Source organism: Erpetoichthys calabaricus, chromosome 3 (assembly GCF_900747795.2).
Source record: "Erpetoichthys calabaricus chromosome 3, fErpCal1.3, whole genome shotgun sequence".
Taxonomy (NCBI): domain Eukaryota; kingdom Metazoa; phylum Chordata; class Cladistia; order Polypteriformes; family Polypteridae; genus Erpetoichthys; species Erpetoichthys calabaricus.
Window position 1 is genome coordinate 265,855,461 of NC_041396.2, and position 11,197 is coordinate 265,866,657.

Sequence of the window (11,197 nt, forward strand, 5' to 3'; positions counted from 1 at the left end):
TTGTCTTTTGGTAGGTGGTCTAAGTACAGCGCGGAGGATGGACCGGACAAATCTATGGTCTGTCCAGCATTATGCTCCTTGCATCGCTCATGTGATCAAGATATCCTGGAGAGCACGCCAACAGACAATCATATAGTCTACAAGGTGCCAGTTCTTTGATTGAGGATGCATTCATGTTGTCTTGTTATTGTTGGGGAGTTGAAACATTGTGTTTGTAATGGACAGTAGGTGTTCTGCACAGAAGGATAAGAGACAGAGCCTATTAGCTTTCATGTTTCCAATTCCATGTTTCCCGATCACATTATTTCAAACATCAGAGCTTATTCCAACTTGTGTGTTGAAGTCTCCAAGTAAGGAGATCTTGTCTGAAGCAGGAACATTCCAGACTGCTTTGTCAAAGGAAACATAGACGTTGTCCTTTTCTTCCTCTGTTGAATCTAGCATAGGATCATATAAGCTAGTGATTATCATATGAGAACCTTTCCCCAGAGGACTGTGCAGAGTTATTAAGTTGCAAGCTGATGCTAAGAGGGAAATTCGGGATTTTCAGGAGGAGTTCATTCTTGACAGTGAGGCCGATTCCATAGATCCATATCTCTGACTTTAGTCGGCCTTTCCAAAAGAATGTAATCCACCTGTGTTTCAGTGATGGATCCTTCATCAGCGAGATGAGTCTCACTGTGGGCACAGATGTCTACCTTGTAGCACTGAAGCTCTGAGGCTATGAGGACTGTTCTCTGAGGTGGTTGGTCAGTAATGGTGGAATCCATGAGTGTGTGGACATTCCAAGATGCTAGGATAACAGATTTTGTGGTTTTCGACCATGTGTAGAGGGTTAACTCACTAGGTCCAGTTTCCTGGCTGAGTACAGATGGGACAAACTTTGTTTTAGAACACCTTTCATTGTCCCCCTCCCCTCCCTTGAAAAAGGCTGCCTAATCATGCTGGCAGGACACGGACAAGGCACTTGTCCCAGTTGTGCGTCTGAATGACCATCACACCAACCCTGCCATATGTGTGGGTTCCACACTAAGAAAATACACACTCACCCAATGGTTGTTCTCTTCGTCTGTTGGGACTTTTATGTAGCAGAAAGGATGAAGAAGATAGACAGAAGGAAGAGTCTGTGCAAATGAGTTGTTGATATCGGGGGTAGTGAGGTGTGTAGTCCACAGTCACACGGATTTACTTCCTGATGGGAAACCACTTGGCAAGACATGTTCAAGATAAAGTACAGCAGGAAGTTGCACCACTTTGGATGGACCCTTGGCGGAAGGGTGTGTGTGTGTGGTTGAGTCAGTCTTAGTCAGGACCTCTCTTCTGACCTTGCCACCATGGTTGGCTCTACCAGGAGTACACGACTCCCAATGGCATTGCTCAGGGGATCATTGGATCAGGCAAACCATTCTGCCGTGTTAGTGCTGACTCAATGGAGGGAGGGGAGGCAAAGTGTTAAGTCATATCCACACTTACTAGCACCACACTTCTGGTCATAAGACAAAATTGTAATTGCATGATTTATTATTCTGTAGTGCATTTCTGTAGCAAACACATTGTGTGAGTGTTGTTTAAAAATACAATAAATATATTGTGTTCTCTAGACATTATCTTGCACCTTCTCATTATTATAACATGTGCTTTTACTTTTTGGAACTTGAGTACTTTTGAAAGGAGACACTTTTTAGTTTTACTCAAATATTTTGTAACTGAAATAATTTCAATGAAAGTAAAAATTTGGATGAAGCTCTTCAACCTTTACTCAAGTATAATTTATTAGTAATTTTTACAACTCTGCAATCAGCTGAGTTCAGTTCAAGGACCTAAATATAATTTATATTGGCTATTGTTTAAGAGGCTGCATAATAAAATTATGATGTCAACATCAATGAGGCTGGCAGGCTGGTGAGTTAAATATCAAGTTACCTGTTAACAATACTTGTAAATATGGCCATTCAAGGGTAATAAAAAAATTTCACTCATGGTGATGGGTAATTTATTCAAACCTAAAGTAATTCTGATATATACCTAATAGAGATTTTTTCCAAAACCTATTTGCATCAATTCCCGATATGAGCACTCATCTATACTAATAAAAGGCAAAGCCATCACTGAATGACTGACTGACTGACTCACTGACTGACTGACTCATCACTAATTCTCCAACTTCCCGTGTAGGTGGAAGGCTGAAATTTGGCAGGCTCATTCCTTACAGCTTACTTACAAAAGTTAGGCAGGTTTCATTTCGAAATTTAAAGCGTAACGGTCATTTCCTCTATAAAAACAGGAAAGAACATCTCAACTGCAAACACAATTAACCAGAAGATCAAAAACGTCAAGTAAAACCACCAGAACGACTCATTGAGACATGTTGAGGATTAAAGAAACATTTTCAATTAAGAAATGCTGAATTCCTTTAACAGTTGTGCTTTTTAAACATAGTTTGAATGCTGGATGTATGCCTGAAATGTTCTGGATAGTTCAGTTGTTTTGAAGTGATAAAGAATTAAATGTGTGCATTTACGGGGTGATTTCTCAGGCTTAAAAGCTTGCCTTTATTAAAAAGGTAAATGCAAACTGTTTTCATTCTGAAGGGCACAAACCACGTTAGATTTCAGCCGTTAAATGCACAAATATGTCGGTACACCAGATAAATAAGCGCAACATATTATCAGTTGTATTGTACGCTTACAATACATATAGAAATGTGTTAATCGTTAACTAATAGTATGGGATGGAGTTTTTCGACTCGCGCCTTGATTTAAAACGATTGCATGTCTTGGTGGGGTTTGCGTAGCTTATTGTCAATATCTTTACACTCTTTTTTAAGACTTATTGACTGAAACAAGCTTTCACGAAAAAGTTAGGGCTTTGCTACAGGATACACCCTCCACAAGTTAAGGAAGAAAAAATAAAAGGTATATATTTCTGTTTTATTTAAACCTTTTAAGTTAGTATGCATAGCCCCATTTGGCTGTTTTTAGTTTTTTTTTTTCTTTCTTCAGTAATATTTAATCTCCTTAAAGAAAAACAACATAAGCATTTTACTTTTTTTGTATCTCTTTAGTAATATTTTAGTGTAAAAGGATAACCAGTATTAACACATGTGCAATTAAAACGTGTGCATTTACGGGGGTGATTTCTCAGGCTTAAAAGCTCGCCTTTTATTAAAAAGATAAATGCAAACTGTTTTCATTCTGGAAGGGCACAAACCACGTTGGATTTCAGCCGTTAAACAAGCAAAAATGTCGGTACAACAGATAAATAAGCGCAACATATTATCAGTTGTATTGTATGCTTACAATACATATAGAAATGTGTTAATCGTTAACTAATAGTATGGGATGTGGTTTTTCCACTCGCGCCTTGATTTAAACAATTCCATGTCTTGGTGGGGTTTGCGTAGCTTATTGTCAATATCTTTACACCTGTTTTTTAAGGACTTATTGACTGAAACGGGCTTTCACGAAAAAACTTGGGGCTTTTGCTACAGGATACACCCTCCACAAGTTAAGGAAGTAAAAATAAAAAGTATATATTTCTGTTTGATTTAAACCTTTTAAGTTTCGTATGCATAGCCCCATTTGGCTGTTTTAGATTTTTTTTTTCTTTCTTCAGTAATATTTACTCTCCTTAAAGAAAAACAACATATGCATTTTACTTTTTTTTGTATCTCTTTAGTAATATTTTAGTGTAAAAGAGATAACCAGTATTTAAACCTTTTATGTTTACTTTATAAAGTTATTTTACACAATGTTTGAAAAATTAATAAGAAAGCTCCATATTTTGGCAGCTGCTGCTTTAAATTTTCAATGAAATGAAAAAGCTCTCCAAGAGAAAACCTCTATGAAGAAGAAACAGTTTGCACTATCTAAAAAGGAGAAACCCTCATTTATAAAGGTTTGCTGCAGATGACTTAACTGAAAATAAATGAATAGTTCCTATGTGTATAATACATATTTATCTATTTTACTTATGCCTTTATTCCAGCAACTTGCAACATCTGAGGTACAAATTTGTTACATTACTTTTGTTTTTTGCAGCACAGGAAGGTGAAGTGACTTCCTCAGGGTCACACAGTGGTGTCAGTACCAGGATTTGAACTGACAAGCTCCGGGTTTGCTGAAATATTACTGAAGAAACAAAAAAAACGAAAATGGGCAAATGGGGCTATGCATACAAATGTCCATCCATCCATTATCCCAACCCCGCTATATCCTAAATACAGGAGCCAATCCCTGCCAACACAGGGCACAAGGCAGGAAACAAAACCCCGGGCAAGGTGCCAGCCCACCGCAGGGCGCACACACCCACACATCAGGGACAATTTAGAATCGCCAATGCACCTAACCTGCATGTCCTTTGGACTGTGGGAGGAAACCGGAGTACCCGGAGGAAACCCAGACTGACACGGGGAGAACATTCAAACTCCATGCAGGGAAGCGAACCCCGGGTCTCCTAACTGGCACCTTTCACTGCACCACCATACTGCCTGCATACAAACTTAAAAGGTTTAAATAAAACAGAAATATATACCTTTATTTTTACTTCCTTAACTTGTGGAGGGTGTATCCTGTAGCAAAGCCCTAAGTTTTTTCATGAAAGCCCCTTTCAGTCAATAAGCCTTAAAAACAGGTGTAAAGCTAAACTTGCAGCACCACTATTCCATTACACTTGCCTAACGCCTCTCCTAAGGGGAGATACTGTGGGATCTGGGCATCCGTCAAAGCACCAATCACAGGCCCGATTAGAAAGCGGGAAGCTGTGATTTGTCGTCTCCCTCCCATGTAACAATCACAGCCCGTGTTACAACGCACTATGTATGTATGTATATATATATATATATATATATATATATATATGTGTGTGTTTATGTATGTGTGTATATGTATGTGTATATATATTTGTTGATATGTGTATATATATATGTATATACCAGTGGGTATGGAAAGTATTCAGACCCCCTTCAATTTTTCACTCTTTGTTATATTGAAGCCATTTGCTAAAATCATTTAAATTAAATTTTTTCCTCATTAATGTACACACAGCACCCCATATTGACAGACAAAAAAAAGAATTTTTGAAATTGATTTATTAAAAAAGAAAAACTGAAATATCACATGGTCCTAAGTATTCAGACCCTTTGCTCGGTATTTAGTAGAAGCACCCTTTTGAGCTAATACAGCCATGGGTCTTCTTGGGAAAGATGCAACAAGTTTTTCACACCTGTATTTGGGGATCCTCTGCCATTCCTCCTTGCAGATCCTCTCCAGTTCTGTCAGGTTGGATGGTAAACGTTGGTGGACAGCCATTTTTAGGTCTCTCCAGAGATGCTCAATTGGGTTTAAGTCAGGACTCTGGCTGGGCCATTCAAGAACAGTCACAGAGCTGTTGTGAAGCCACTCCTTCGTTATTTTAGCTGTGTGCTTAGGGTCATTGTCTTGTTGGAAGGTAAACCTTCGGCCCAGTCTGAGGTCCTTAGCACTCTGGAGAAGGTTTTTGTCCAGGATATCCCTGTACTTGGCCGCATTCATCTTTCCCTTGATTGCAACCAGTCGTCCTGTCCCTGCAGCTGAAAAACACCCCCACAGCATGATGCTGCCATCGCCATGCTTCACTGTGGGGACTGTATTGAACAAGTGATGAGCAGTGCCTGGTTGTCTCCACACATACCGCTTAGAATTAAGGCTAAAAAGTTCTATCTTGGTCTCATCAGACCAGAGAATCTTATTTCTCACCATCTCAGAGTCCTTCAGGTGTCTTTTAGCAAACTCCATGCGGGCTGTCATGTGTCTTGCACTGAGGAGAGGCTTCCGACAGGCCACTCTGCCATAAAGCCCTGACTGGTGGAGGGCTGCAGTGATGGTTGACTTTCTACAACTTTCTCCCATCTCCTGACTGCATCTCTGGAGCTCAGCCAAAGTGATCTTTGGGTTCTTCTTTACCTCTCTCACCAAGGCTCTTCTCCCCCAGTAGCTCAGCTTGGCCGGACGGCCAGCTCTAGGAAGGGTTCTGGTCGTCCCAAACGTCTTCCATTTAAGGATTATGGAGGCCACTGTGCTCTTGGGAACCTTAAGAGCAGCAGACATTTTTTTGTAACCTTGGCCAGATCTGTGCCTTGCCACAATTCTGTCTCTGAGCTCTTCAGGCAGTTCCTTTGACCTCATGATTCTCATTTGCTCTGACATGCATTGTGAGCTGTAAGGTCTCATATAGACAGGTGTATGGCTTTCCTAATCAAGTCCAATCAGTATAATCAAACACAGCTGGACTCAAATGAAGGTGATCTCAAGGATGATCAGAAGAAATGGAAAGCACCTGAGTTAAATATATGAGTGTCACAGCAAAGGGTCTGAATACTTAGGACCATGTGATATTTCAGTTTTTCTTTTTTAATAAATCTGCAACAATTTCAAAAATTCTTTTTTTTGTCTGTCAGTATGAAGGTGCTGTGTGTACATTAATGAGGAAAAAAATTAATTGAAATGATTTTAGCAAATGGCTGCAATATAACAAAGAGTGAAAAATTGAAGGGGGTCTGAATACTTTCCGTACCCACTGTACATGTATATGTAGATATGTGTATATGTAGATATGTATATATATGTATATATGTATATGTATATATATGTTTACATAACCTCTTTAACACACTACTTCTCCGCTGCGAAGCGCGGGTATTTTGCTAGTTTTTACTAATTCTGACATAGCTCAATTGTTTCAAATCCACAGTGGTGCTAGTACAGGGGTGTCCTTTATCCCATTTTCTTTTCAAACTCTCCCTTGAACCATTGGCTATTTCCTTCCACAAGAAAGAGTTAAACAATCCTTTAATTGCATATGACATTCTTCAAAAAAATTCTTTACATGCTAATGATATCCTGCTATTCCTGGGTGATGTCCTATTGCATTCTTAACTACTCAAATATTCTGAAACCTTTAAAAAATTTTAACGTCTAATGCAGTGCCTTTAAACATTAAAGGCTCCTTATCTAACTGGACACTTATCCCATCATCATTCTGCTCTTGCTTGGCAATTTTTAAACTTAATATTGTTCCATGTTTACATTTTTTAAGCTTAATGTTCCCTTTCTTTCCTCCTATCAATTACTGGCCTGAAGAATACATAGGTAAATAGACAAGCTGTTATTATTGATAGTTTAGTATAGTTCACCTCCATTTAGCCATGACCATAAAACAGAATGTAGTGTATACATAGATGTATAAACCAAAAACTGTAATGTCATAGAAATTAATTTTTTTTGTGTGTATTCTTCATTTTTTGTGATCTGTTCTTCACTAAATTTTTACAAAATGTTAACTTACATGGACTGTATTATTTCTTGTAATATGCGTCATACTCATTGCTTGAATCTTTCTGATTTTTGTATCAGTACAACTCTGGCAACATGAAAGAAATTCTGCTACACACAGTGAAAATTTGAGCGGCCAGAAATAGCATTTGACAACAGGCAAATGTAAAAACAGATAGATTAAATCAAATGTCTAAGCCTAAATTAAATCCAAGAAAAATCACACAAAGTTACTCATAAAATTTCAAATCCAAAATTCCTCTCTACACTAACCACTTCAAAAATTATTTTGTTATTATCCACAAATCATGATGTCTCCAAAATGAGATTAAAGACAAACAACATGGGCAAAATGAAAATGCAAAAATGAACAATAAGTACAAAAATGGAATCTGCACAATACAAAATTATAACAGTTGTAAGATCCAATCCTAATAAGCTGATGTTAATGTTAAATTGACTTAAGTGTTTTCTAGACTATAATTAAATGTAAGTGTTATATACAGTCATATGAAAAAGTTTGGGAACCCCTAACAGCCTGCATAATAATTTACTCTACTTTCAACAAAAAAGATAACAGTGGTATGTCTTTCATTTCCTAGGAACATCTGAGTACTGGGGTGTTTTCCGAACAAAGATTTTTAGTGAAGCAGTATTTAGTTGCATGAAATTAAATCAAATGTGAAAAACTGGCTGTGCAAAAATTTGGGTTCCCTTGTAATTTTGCTGATTTGAATGCATGTAACTGCTCAATACTGATTACTTGCAACACCAAATTGGTTGGATTAACTCGTTAAGCCTTGAACTTCATAGACAGGTGTGTCCAATCATGAGAAAAGGTATTTAAGGTGGTCAATTGCAAGTTGTGCTTCCCTTTGACTCTCCTCTGAAGAGTGACATCATGGGATCCTCAAAACAACTCTCAAAAGATCTGAAACAAAGATTGTTCAGTCTCCTGGTTTAGGGGAAGGCTACAAAAAGCTATCCCAGAGGTTTAAACTGGCAGTTTCAACTGTAAGGAATGTAATTAGGAAATGGAAGGCCACAGGCACAGTTGCTGTTAAACCCAGGTCTGGCAGGCCAAGAATAATACAGGAGTGGCATATGCGCAGGATTGTGAGAATGGTTACAGACAACCTACAGATCACCTCCAAAGACCTGCAAGAACATCTTGCTGCTGATGGTATATCTGTACATCGTTCTAGAATTCAGCGCAATTTTGCACAAAGAACATCTGTATGGCAGGGTGATGAGAAGGAAGCCCTTTCTGTACTCACGCCACAAACAGAGTCGCTTGTTGTATGCAAATGCTCATTTACACAAGCCACATTCATTTTAGAACAAAGTGCTTTGGATTGATGAGACAAAAATTGAGTTATCTGGTCATAACAAAAAGCGATTCGCACGGCAGAAGAAGGACACCACATTCCAAGAAAAACACTTGCTACCTACTGTCAAATTTGGTGGAGGTTCCATCATGCTGTCGGGCTGTGTGGCTAGTTCAAGGACTGGGGCCCTTGTTAAAGTTGAGGGTCGGATGATTTCAACCAAATATCAACAAATTCTTCAGGATAATGTTCAAGCATCAGTCACAAAGTTGAAGTTACAAGCAGGGGTTGGATATTCCAACAAGACAATGACCCAAAACACAGTTCGAAATCTACAAAGGCATTCATGCAGAGGGAAAAGTACAATGTTCTGGAATGGCCGTCACAGTCCCCTGACTTGAATATCATCGAAAATCTATGGGATGATTTGAAGCAGGCTGTCCATGCTCAGCAGCCATTAAATTTAACTGAACTGGAGAGATTTTGTATAGAAGAATGGTCAAAAATACCTCCATCCAACATCCAGACACTCATCAAAGGCTATAGGAGGCATCTAGAGGGTGTTACATTTGTAAAAGGAGGCTCAGCTAAGTATTGATGTAATATCTTTGTTGGGGTGCCCAAATTTATGTACCTGTTTAATTTTGGTTTGATGCATATTGCATATTTTCTGTTAATCCATAAACTTAATGTCACTGTTGAAATACTACTGTTTCCAGAAGGCATGTCATATATTACAAGGAAGTTGCTACTTTGAAAGCTCAGCCAATGATAAACAAAAATCCAAAGAATTAAGAAGGATTCCCAAACTTTTTCATATGACTGTAGTTACATAGATAATATTTTATCTGCTTTATCCACTATAAACTAGTATGGTGATAGAACTTGATAATTGTGTAAACATGTGCACTCTCCTTTCCGAGCTCCCTTATGATCTGAGATGCGAGCGGAGACCGAAAGCCTATAATACTGAGGAAGAAGAAGCAAAACCCAGACCTTCTGAATTTGCTGATCAAGTAGATTTCTTCCATCAACATGCAAAAAAAATGCCTAACACCCTCTATATGGAAGCATTACGCAAAGCTGCATATACAGTATACAAAGAGAAAAGAAAAGATCGAGAAGGGAAAGCTTCCCCTGTAGAACAAGATATATTGACAAACACATTCTTCCTGAATGTAGCAAAATCAAAGAATTACCAAATTAAAGCAGAACTGACTTTTTTGAATCTAAAGGTTTATGCCCTCGATATCTGAAATAACAGCATTTGTAAAAAAAAAAAAAATGTAGAGAAAAAAATGAAATGTCAGATATGTTCTGAACAACACCCACACGTTAACAAAGAGGATGGAGCTGCATCCAAAAAGAAGGAAAATATTATTGAGTATAAAGACATCATTTTAGACGCAGGAGCGTGCAGTTACTGGTCCTCAAAGAGAAGCCATGATACCATTAAAGGTTAAGTCAGAGAGGAGTGAAAGGTATATAAAAAGGTATGCCTTCACTGATCCTGACAGTAATGTCACATTTTGCACTGAGGATCTGCAAAGACGATCGAACCTTCAAGGAAGGACTCAGCACAGTAGAAAGAGATGTGTCAGTAAACGGGGACTAGTAAATTTAATTGGACTTACAAGTCTGTGAAGTCAAAGAAACTGATTATATTGAATCACCAAAGGTTTATACAGAGTTTTACTCCTTTGGAAAAAGACAGCATTTCACACCCAAAGAACATTGCAAATGGTCTTAGCTCTAAGGTGTGCAAGTACTTCATATAGAAGCAGAAGTGTATTTGTTAATAGGCATGAATGTCACTATGGAGCAGTGGCACATCATATGCACTAGAGGTGAAGGTCCTTATGCTGTGAAGTAACTCCTGGATGGATGGTAAATGGTCTGCTAGAGGTGGCAGATAATGGAAGTAAGGCAGCAAAGGTATACAGTCAATTGTGTGTCAATAATGGAAATAGAACAAACATTGCATCAGCAGTACAATACAGATTTTTCAGAGCACAGCTGTGAAAAGAAGGAAGAAATGTTACAGGAGAAAATTACATTCATGCACGTTATCTCTGAATATGCAAAAGTGGTGGTTGGGCACTATTGCACAAGTTTGCCCTTAAAGGATGAGATAAGGCCAAACAATATCTGTAGAACAGCAAACTACTGGCCTTAAGAAGAAAACTTAAAAAGAATCCAGCATTCCATGAGGATTACAAAGCATTAATGAGAGAGATAATAATGAAGGATTACACTGTTAGGGTACCTAAAGAAAACCTAAATCACAACGATGGCAGAGTGTGTGGTACATTTCACATCATGCTATATATCATCCAGAGAAAATAAGATTATACTGGTATTGTACAGCAAACTACCAAGGATCTTGATTTAATGAAAAATGCAAAAAGGTCCTGATCTAATCAGCACATTTTTGGTGTTCTTACAAAGTTCAGAGAAGAACCAGGGGCATTAATTGCATCAACCATTAAATATTAAATAATCGTATAAATTAAATTAGGTAAATTTCCAATTTTCATGGTGGCCAGAAGGGAATCTGAA

General features: G+C 38.1%; 1 protein-coding gene across 3 annotated transcripts in view; it reads right to left on the bottom strand.

Moving 5' to 3' along the window:
* LOC114648889 (NXPE family member 3-like) overlaps positions 1–11,197 on the bottom strand; it is a 168,132-nt gene that overhangs the window by 95,915 nt on the left and 61,020 nt on the right. The window lies entirely within an intron of this gene.